The sequence below is a fragment of the Mandrillus leucophaeus genome, unplaced genomic scaffold (assembly GCF_000951045.1).
Source record: "Mandrillus leucophaeus isolate KB7577 unplaced genomic scaffold, Mleu.le_1.0 Scaffold187, whole genome shotgun sequence".
Taxonomy (NCBI): domain Eukaryota; kingdom Metazoa; phylum Chordata; class Mammalia; order Primates; family Cercopithecidae; genus Mandrillus; species Mandrillus leucophaeus.
The window spans coordinates 455,537-466,315 of record NW_012101887.1 but is presented as its reverse complement, the minus strand read 5'-3'; positions in this window follow the sequence as shown (position 1 = coordinate 466,315).

The following is a 10,779-nucleotide window of genomic DNA, read 5'->3' as shown; positions in this document are numbered from 1 at the left end:
ATTGGGAGTTATACCTGATGTAAATGACGAGGTGATGGGTGCAGCACAGCAACATGGCACAAGTATACATATGTAACAAACCTGCACGTTATGCATATGTACCCTACAACTTAAAGTATAATAATAATAAATAAATTTAAAAAAAAATGTCATCCACATTCTAATCATGAATTTTGACATCAAAAGTGCTCAGTTCATGTGAGCACTTTGCAATGAGTAACATTTTCAAAAACATTTATTTTTATAAACTTGAAAACTTTGACAATTTCTTTCACTAGAGGGCATTTGATAATACTGATTCTAAGAAAATCTGAGTATAAATGATAGGTCAGTATGATCTTTATTACTATACCCATTTCTACTATTGGCACCTTTCCATTAAGGGAACATCAAGGTATATCTGTTCAATATATAGACAAATGAAATAGAACAGAGGCTCAGAAATAACACCACACATCTACAACAATCTGATCTTTGACAAACCTGACAAAAACAAGCAATGAGGAAAGGATTCCCTATTTAATAAATGGTGCTAGGAAAACTGGCTAGCCATATGCGGAAAACTGAAACTAGACTCCTTCTTTACACCTTATACAAAAATTAACTCAAGATGGATTAAAGACTTAAACCTAAGACCTAAAACCATAAACCCTAAAAGGAAACCTAGGCAATACCATTCAGGACATAGGCATGGGCAAAGACTTCATGACTAAAACACCAAAAGCAGTGGCAACAAAAGCCAATATTGACAAGTGGGATTTAATTAAACTGAAGAGCTTCTGCAAAGCAAAAGAAACTATCAGCAGAGTGAACAGGCAACCTACAGAATGGGAGAAAATTTTTGCCATATATCCATCTGACAAAGGGCTAATATCCAGAATCTACAAGGAATTTAAACAAATTTACAAAAGAAAAAAAAAAGAAAGAAAGAAAAAAATCCCATCAAAAAGTGGGCAAAGGATATGAACAGACACTTCTCAAAAGAAGACATTTATGCAGACAGCAAACATAAGAAAAAAAGCTCATCATCACTGGTCATTAGATAAATGCAAATCAAAACCACAATGAGATGCCATCTCACACCAGTTAGAATGGTGATCATTAAAAAGTCTGGAAACAACAGATGCTGGAGAGGATGTGGAGAAATAGGAATCCTTTTACACTGTTGGTGGCAGTGTAAATTAGTTCAATCATTGTGGAAGACAGTGTGGTGATTCCTCAAGGATCTAGAACCAGAAATACCATTTAACCCAAGTGGGTATATACCCAAAGGATTATAAATCATTCTACTATAAAGACACATGGACACGTATGTTTTATTGCAGCACTGTTCACAATAGCAAAGACTTGGAACCAACCCAAATGCCCATCAATAGTAGACTGGATAAAGAAAATGTGGCACATATATACCATGGAATACTATGCAGCCATAAAAAAGGATGAGTTCATGTCCTTTGCAGGGACATGGATGAAGCTGGAAATCATCATTCTCAGCAAACTAACACAAGAACAGAAAACCAAACACTGCATGTTCTCACTCATAAGTGGGATTTGAACAATGAGAACACATGGACACAGGGAGGGGAACGTCACACACCGGGGCCTACTGGGGGCTAGGGACCTAGGGGAGGTATAGCATTACGAGAAATACCTAATGTAGATGACAGGTGGATGGGTGCAGCAAACCACCATGGCACATGTATACCTATGTAACAAACCTGCACGTTCTGCACATGTATCCCAGAACTTAAAGTATAATAAAAAGAAAAAGATTTAAAAAAAGATATGTCTGTTCAAAAGGAGTAGCTTTGACATGCTAAGTGACTCACTTGGATATAAGAAAGGTACATGCCACACTGAAAAATCAGGTTGAAGGTATGATTACAGGAACATTCTAAAGTTGTTTGATATGTGAGTACAAGTAACTAACTCTACTTCTCCTGGGGAGGGGGTGGGAAACCGTACTGAGACAAGATAGTGATGGTCTGAAAATAAAGACCAAGATAATTTACTACCTGCTATCATCATTACATCATCTGGCAGGCACATCTGAGGAGACATTTTAGGGCTGAAGGGCTCCTCCCTAATTTTTCTGAAATGAGGGCCACATGACTTTCCTGGGACCTAGCTGCTTTTGCCTTCATGGCCAAAATACAACAGAATTACAAATTGCATTTTATCACTGTATTGGCATAAAGATGACTATATTACTATTTTATGTTAAAACATTTTCTTTGACGCAAAGGGTCTTTTTTTTCCTTCTAACTTAAAGGACATTAAAACATAATCGTGGGCCCCTAAAAGCACTGTGGTTCCTAGGCACTGCACCTACTGTGCCTAATGGAGAAGGCGGCCCTGGCTAAAGTCACATCACTTACTCTTCCGTAATATTCATTCTTGAAAATCCAGTTCAGTTAGGGTCTTGGCAGTTTTAGGATGAGAACTATTACAAAGTCAAAGATTCTGAATGACTAGCTAGTGAATACGAGGATCCACTAATTTAAAAAGAGTATCTGCACCATCATCCACATGCAGGCAGTCCATTTTCTGTTGACTGAAACAGAAATGTTAGAGTTGAGAATTTTAGACTGAAAAGAAGTACAGTGTAAAAGCAGCTGTTTCTAAGGAAGTTTCTGATGTTACCTGTGAACTCAATAAGTTTGCAGAAAAGAGTGTCTTCTTTAGAATATAGTTAACATCTGTTGGTTGACCTGGTGCCACGTTCTGTACTCCAAGCCACCGAAAGGCAAGCAAACACTTGAGAGTTGTTTGACAAAAATAAACATCTGTGTCCTAAATAAGAGGAAGTCATTTTATAGTATTCATCTAGTCATTCAATAAATATTAATTAGTGCCTAGTGTATTAGTTGTTAAAGTTATGAGGCAATTCTGGAATTGTGAAAATGCCTGGTAAGTTTAGAAGCCTGCAAGCAATTCTTTAGGCTGGAACTCTGCATGTGCTGTGGGGTGGAAGATGGCAGTGATGCTAGAAAAGCAAACGTCAGATGTTGAACGGAATTGTTTGCCTTGTTAATGAGGCTGATTTTATCCTAAAGTTGATGAGGAGCCAATGAACAATTTTAACTGGAAGAGTGGTGTGATTAGATCTATAATTGAAAAAGGTGTCTACAGTGGTAGTATGCACTGGTTTGCAACCTTGCTTTCAGGACAGAATCACACATGGAGACTTCAAACATGTGCCAATGTCCAGACTCCACTCTGCAGATTGCTGGTCAATTAGCTTGAGGTAGGGCCCTCAGCATGAGGGTTTGTAAAAATTGCCCGGGAGTTACCAATGTGCAGCCAAGATTAGCAAATCACTGCTATAAAAGACAGACTGGAATAGAAAAAGACTGCACTCTGCTACAGTGCGAGATAATAAGGAACTAAACTAAGAGAACCAGAGAAAACCGCACACAAGAAGAAGAAACTTGGTTGGTTGGATTTATCATGAGTTATTACAACACGATGAGGATAATAAAATTGGTGTCTCCAGGATCTAGCCACATGGCTCCACCATGTGGATAAACTATGATGTGCCAAGTTGGCTCACTGCTTTTTTTTCCCTCTGATCCTGGTTGCTGTTAACATGACAATATTAGTTTAGAAATCAATCTTAAAAAACAAAAGTAATGTGCTGATTAGCAGAAAAATATGCACTCATACCTGAAAATATTTAGAATTCCAATACTTTATTCAAACCTGATATAGTATTTACACGTGAAATTCCTTTATAATGTTTCCTTGGGTACAACATTTATTTTTAGAAAGGTACTTATTGCATTTATTAAGTTCAAAATTTATTAAGTAGTGAAATTATTATATTTATTTTGAGGTAAAGTATATAAAGAATATTGCTTTAAGAACTCAAAAGTTGGCCAGGCGCGGTGGCTCGTGCCTGTGATCCCAGAACTTTTGGGAGGCCAAGGCGGATGGATTGATCACCTGAGGTCAGGAGTTTAAGACCAACCTAGCCAACACTGTGAAACCCCATCTCTACTTAAAAAAAAAAAAAAAAAAAAAAGACAAAAATTAGCCAGGCTTGGTGGTGGGTGCCTGTAATCCCAGCTACTCAAGAGACTGCGGCAGGAGAATTGCTTGAACCTGGGAGGCGGAGGTTGCAGTAAGCCCAGATTGCGCCATTGCCCTCCAGCCCGGGCAACAGAGTGAGGCTCCATCTCAAAAAAAAAAAAAAAAGGAAGTCAAAAGTTCATAAAATGCCAAACATTTATAACTGCTTTTTATATCTATCTATAAGATTCCTTGAAAGCAGCTTCATATTCATACTACCTTTATTCTTGGAATATACTAAAATAGTTCAGGTAGAAATTTTAAATTGATTAGAAGAAGAGCAAAGTAAATTTGCTAATTTTTATGACAGCATAGGTTTCTCATCTTATTTAATTACTCACCTAATTCTCTTCAAAAGCTGAAATGTGTGATTCTTAATGGCAAAATAAAACATTTTCATAGTCTGTAAACTTTCATACATAATTGGCTATTGCAATTTATCAATACCTATTCAAGTAAATTCTGAAAATGAAATTATTAAACTAGTGAAATTAACATTGCATTTCTAATTCTCCAGCCTCCAGGCAATTTGCACAATAAGCAGTTTTTCAGTTCGTAATTAAGGTGTACTTTTCATCTCAAGGCTTGAGACAAGTTTAAATTTCAATTCTGTAGCCTGATTTAATGTATTAATCCAAAGACTTGTATTTTACTTCAATACTGTCTCTTGTTCAGGAAGAAGAATAATTCTTATCACTGAAATTTATCAAAATTATTAAAGAGAAAAAATAAATTAATTCTAAAACTGTATCAATGACTAAGAATATCACTTCACATACTGAGATGATGTACTGTTGATTTAACTATATCCTCTCTAGGGTGGAACAGTAATTAATTTAATAACTACCTTGAGAATACCTTCTACATGTTAGGCACTATGCAAGCATAACAGGTAATAGATGTCTCAAAACAGAATATCTAAACTTTAAATCTTTTGAAGGAGTTAAGATAGTCACACATTAAAAAGTCAGGCCTGGCATGGTGGCTCGCGCCTGTAATCCCAGCACTGCGAGAGGCCGAGGCAGGTGGATCACCTGAGGTCAGGAGTTGGAGACCAGCCTGGCCAACATGGTGAAATCCTGTCTCTAATAAAAATACAAAAATCAGCCAGTTGTGATGGCAGGAGCCTGCAATCCTAGCTACTTGGGAGACTGAGGCAGGAGAATCGCTGAACCCCGGAGGCGGAGGTTGCAGTGAGCCAAGATTGTGCCATCGCACTTCAGCCTGGGGGACAAGAGTGAGATTTGGTCTCAAAAAAAAAAAAAGTGCAACAGCTAGGGAACACAGAATACATTCAAAGCCTAAAAATTTGAAACAAAGTAAGTACAATGAGGAAGGAGAGTTCACAATAAGATGAAATAGTTTGGAGAATAAATAGAAGTAACAGGATTTAAGTTTGATGAACCTAAAGAGAATCTGCATAGGCAGCAGTTTAAGGCATTATAGTTAGGGACTATGAAAAGAGCAAAAACTGAGAAATAGAATATACAGTTTTCAGTCTAGCAGCACTGGCCTCACCCAGAAGCATGATAGTAATGGAGAATTTTCGCTATGACCTACTGAATCTGATTCAACAATTTAACAAGATCCCCAGTTGATCTGTACATATATTAAAATGTTAAAAGCACTCTCTTAGAACATTGGTGAGCCAAGTTTTTATAGTAAAGGGTCAGATAGTAAATATTTTGGGTTTTGCAGGCCAAATGGTCTTTGTTTCAACTCCTCAGCTCTGCTGTTATAGCTTGAAAACAGCCAAAGATGACAATATGGAAATGAACAAGTGTGGCTTTGTTTCAATAAAACTCACTAAAGTGATGGTTAATTTTATATGTTCACTTGACTGGAACACATGGTGCAAGGTATCTGGTTGGAAGTTGTTCTGGGTGTATCAGTAAGGACATTTATAGGTGAGATTAACATTTTAATCAGTAGACTAAGTGAAGCAGGTTGCCCTCCACAATATGAGTGGGCCTCCATCAATCCATTGGAGGCCTGAATACCACAAAAGGTGAAGTGAGGGAGAATTCACTGTCTGTCAGACTGTTTTCTTCTCCTGCATTTCAGCTGAAACCTCTACCATTGGTTCTCCTGGTCTTTAGCCTCGCACTGGCATTATACCACTAACTCTCCTGGGTCTCCACCTTGTAGAATGCAGATCCAAATCATGAGACTTCTCAGCCTTCGTAATTATGTGAGCCAATTCCTTATAATAAATATATACATAGGAACACTGATAGTCCATGGCATGAACTGGTAGCGGAGATACACAAAATATCTGCACGAAACACTCCTAATCAACCACTTCCAAGGAGCAACAAGCTGGGTGGCTGTGTATACAGTACTTCCAAGCTTTTTTGGAAAACTAATCAATACAATAAGATTGACTGGTTGTTCCACTGTTGCTGGACAAAGTGGTGAAGGAAAAGAATGAGCTCAGGGATTCAAATTCACAGCTCAAGCACCACATAAATGACCCGAGTTTCTATCTGTGTCCTAAAGGAGACCCTTATCTCCTATAGCCAAAGGGCTAGGTTGAAAATTGAATGCAGAATACCATCCCGAGACTAAATTACAATTTAATTGATTATAAATTCCCAGCCTTGTTGAATGTCTACTGTTAAAGTGTGGGCATCGATTGGGAAAGAATAAGATTTAGGATGAGGATGTGTGGGAAGACTTTGACAAAGCTGAGGATATTGTGTCCCTAAATTCTCATGTCTCTTTACCAATGGAAGAGGCCCCTCCATTCCCAGGAGGTATGGCCTCCCCATTCCCAGTGGAAACAGCCTCCCCATGCCCCAGTGTCAGTGGCCTCCCTACTATCAGTGGCATCAGCCTTTTTAACCCAGTCTGAGATTAACCGTGCATTGCCTGAGGAAAGTTTAATGGCCTCCCACGAGATAGTTGCCATGCAAGACAATGCTGACTGTCCTAAGACCCACCTCTCTTTGTTTCTAGACCTATAGGTAGACTCAAGTCCCAGCAGGCCCCTAAAGGTGAGGTAAAAAGTGTATGATTCATGAGAGGGCTCACTACACTTCAATGGAACTGCTTGAGTTTTCTAATTTGTACAGACAGAAGTCCAGGAAACATGTGTGGGAAGGAACACTAACAGTGTGAAATGAAGGAAGATAAAGTTAGATCAGGCTGAATTTATTGATATGGGCTCACTGAGCATAGCCTGCATTTCGTGTTACAGCTCAGAAAGTTGGAAAGGGCACTATGAATTTGTTCAGTTGGTTGTCTGAAACATGTTCTAAAAGGTGGCTCACAGTAAGTGAACTGAAAATGTCAGACTTGCCTTGGTATAATGTAGAGGAAGAAATTCAAACGCTTAAGGAGATTGTCACGTAAGACCTATCCACCCACACTGGAAGGATTCATAAAAAAAACTTTTACCAGTACTGAGAGAAATAAATGTGTGAGGGGGGCCCTGGCATCCTTGAAGAGCTCTTTGATGCCTCTTCTCTGTAAGCAAGACCATCTTAAGTATGGATTTGCATGCAATGCTTCTGCCAAAACTGTGATCCTGGACTTACAGAATTCCTTTTCCACGGGCACACAGATTCCACACAGATTCCACAGATTCCACACAGCATTGCTTCTGATTAAGGAACTCATTTCACAGCAAAAGAAGTATGGTAATGGGTCCATGCTCATGGAATGTATAGGCCTTATCATGTTGCCCACCATCCTGAAGTAATTTGTTTGATAGAACAGTGGAATGGCCTTTGGTGAACTTAGTTACAGCACCAGCTAGGTGGTAATATTTTGCAGTGCTGAGGCAAGATTCTCCAGAAAGCTGCACATTCTCTGAATCAACATCTAATATATAGATAGAACTGTTTCTTCCATAGCAAAGACTCATGGGTCCAGGAATAAGGGGCAGAAGCAGGAATGAATTTATTCACTATTACGCCTCGTGACCTACTAATAAAATGTTTTGCTTCCTGTTCCCATGACCTTATGCTCTACTGGCCTAAAAGTCCTAGTTCCTGAGGGAGAAATGCTTCCAGTAGGAGATACAACAATGAACTGTGCTCACTTCAGCAGCACATATACTGAAATTGGGATGATACGGAGAAGATTAGCATGGCCCCTGTGCAAGGATGACATGCAAATTCATGAAGTGTTCCATTGAAAAATAAATTAATTAATAAAAACTGCTGCCCAGCCACTTTGAATTCCTCATGCCTCTGAATCAACAGGCAAAGAAGAGAGTTGCTGTGCTGTCTGCGGTGACTGATCAGAACTAGCAAGGGGAAACTGAACTGCTATTGCACAATGGAAGTAAGGTTGAGTATGTCTGAAATGCAGTAGAACCTGCAGGATGCCCCTCTGTACTACATGTCCAGTAATTAAAGTCAGTGTAAAATTACAACAACCCAATCCAGGCAAAACTCCTAATGCCCCAGATCCTTTAGGAATGAAAGCTTGGGTCACTTGACCAGGTAAAGAACCAGCTAAAGAAAGGCAAACAAACAAACAAAACACAGGATAGTTAGTGAAAGAAGGTAGTTATAAATATCAACTACAACCATGTAACCAGTTACATAAATGAGGACTGTTAGGAGTATTCCCCCTTACTTTGTTATGAAATGTTCGTGTGTGTATAGTAAACATCTTTTTCTCCCTCTCTTATTCCTTTATTATGTAACATATAATGTATTGATTTATTAACATAATATTTAAGTATTGTTCAACTTACATCATAGTATTTTTTAAGTTACAGGATGTCAAGGAGAAGAGTAAACATCAAGAACTTTATCTCCTTTTCTGGGGAATGGGTAATGCATATTCAGTTTTATGTGAGATAGTTATATTATGTAAAGTGGAGTTATGACCTTGTTATTGTGTTTATTTGGAAATTAAATATGATTTAAGGAGATGTATATGAATGCCAAGCTGAGAAGGGATAGATTTTGTTGACTAGGACAATGGGGTGCCCAGATATTTGGTTGAACATTATTCTGGGTGTGTCTGTGAAGGGTTTATAGATGAAATTAACATTTGAATCAGTAGGGCGAGTGAAGCAGTTTGATCTTCCCAATGTTGGTGGGCCTTATCCAATGTATTGGAAGTCTAAATGAAGCAAAAGACAGTATAAGGAAGAATTTTCTCTTGGTACCTGACTTTTTTTGTGATGGTGCATTGATCTTCTCCTGTACTTGGACTGGAACTTATACAATCAGCTCTCCTGGGTCTCCAGCTTGCAGTCAGCAGATCATGGAACTTCTCAGCATCCACAATTGTGTGAGCCAATTCCAATATCCAAAATATTATGTATTATACATACATATGTATATGTACACACACACACACACACACACATACACACACACCCCTCCTATTGGCCTATTGGTTCTGTTTCTCTGGATAACTTAATACATTTATAGACATCAAAATTTGAATTTTGTACAATTTTCATGAGTCATGAAATATTACTCTTCTTTTGATTTTTTTCAACCACTTAAAAATATAAAGGCCATTCTTGGCTTGTGGACCATACAAAAATAGACATTGATGGAATTTGGTCTGTGAGCCAAATTCACATTTTACTGACCCCTGTCAATAGATAAACCAAAAAAAAAGTATCCTTTCAATTACCTTTATCATTTGAATTCTAGACTTTAAAACAACAGAAGAATAACTAAAGAGGTTGATAATTTTTATTACTCTACAACGAAAGTATATTTCAATCCAACTGTGAGAGAATACATTTTTTTTTCACCTTTTATTTATCCAGTGAGAATGTTATTAGTCATTTTTTTTCAAATAGATATTAAATTTCACCATGGTCATGTTGTCTGGATAAGGCCAACAAATGACTAAGCATCCTCCATTTTTCTTCTTTTAGGTAACAAAGAATAAAAGTATGGTTTTCTTCAGTCTAATAGAAAAGACGAAGATTCTTAACAATAAGGACACCATCATTCTCCCCATTACCCAGGCTATAAAAATCAACTGGAGTAGTGGTTCTCAAACTGTGGTGGTCCACGTTCCAAGTATTACGTGGAAATTAGTTAGAAATGCAAATGCTTGGGCCTGCCCAGGACTGGCTGAATGAGAAATTCAGCAATCTGTGTTTCAACAAGCTTTCCATATGAGTATGATGAACACTAAAGCTTAAAAATCACCAAACTCAAGGTAACACTTAAGGATCCAGATTCTTGGGGCTTCATTCCAGACCTACTGAATTGGAATCACTGGTTTGTGTTTTAACATGATCCAGATGATTGATATGTTGATTCACATTTGAAAGTCACTACCTTTTAGAGTTGCTGCTCCTCTTTCATCCCACCACCCTATCCGTCCTATTTGCCAAGTCCTGTAAATTTTACATTTGCAAAAACTTTCAAACAAGATTTTTATCAACCAAAATTCCTAGGCCCTGCTTCATAATTTCACACAAAAATATATTATATGGATTGGTTACATCTCATAGAGCATATGTTGTATGATATACATGATATACTACCTATCTCTCTATCTGGAGACATAGTGAGGAATTCCCCTTTATAATCGAGAATCTCATGTAGCTAGTTCAAGAACACAGGCATTTGGGTATCACTTACCTCCCCTGTTCTATTTCTTTACTTTTTTTCTTTTTCTTTCTTTCTTTTTTTTTTTTTTTCTGAGATGGAGTCTCACTCTGTCACCCAGGCTGGAGTGCAGTGGCCAGATCTCAGCTCACTGCAAGCTCTGTCT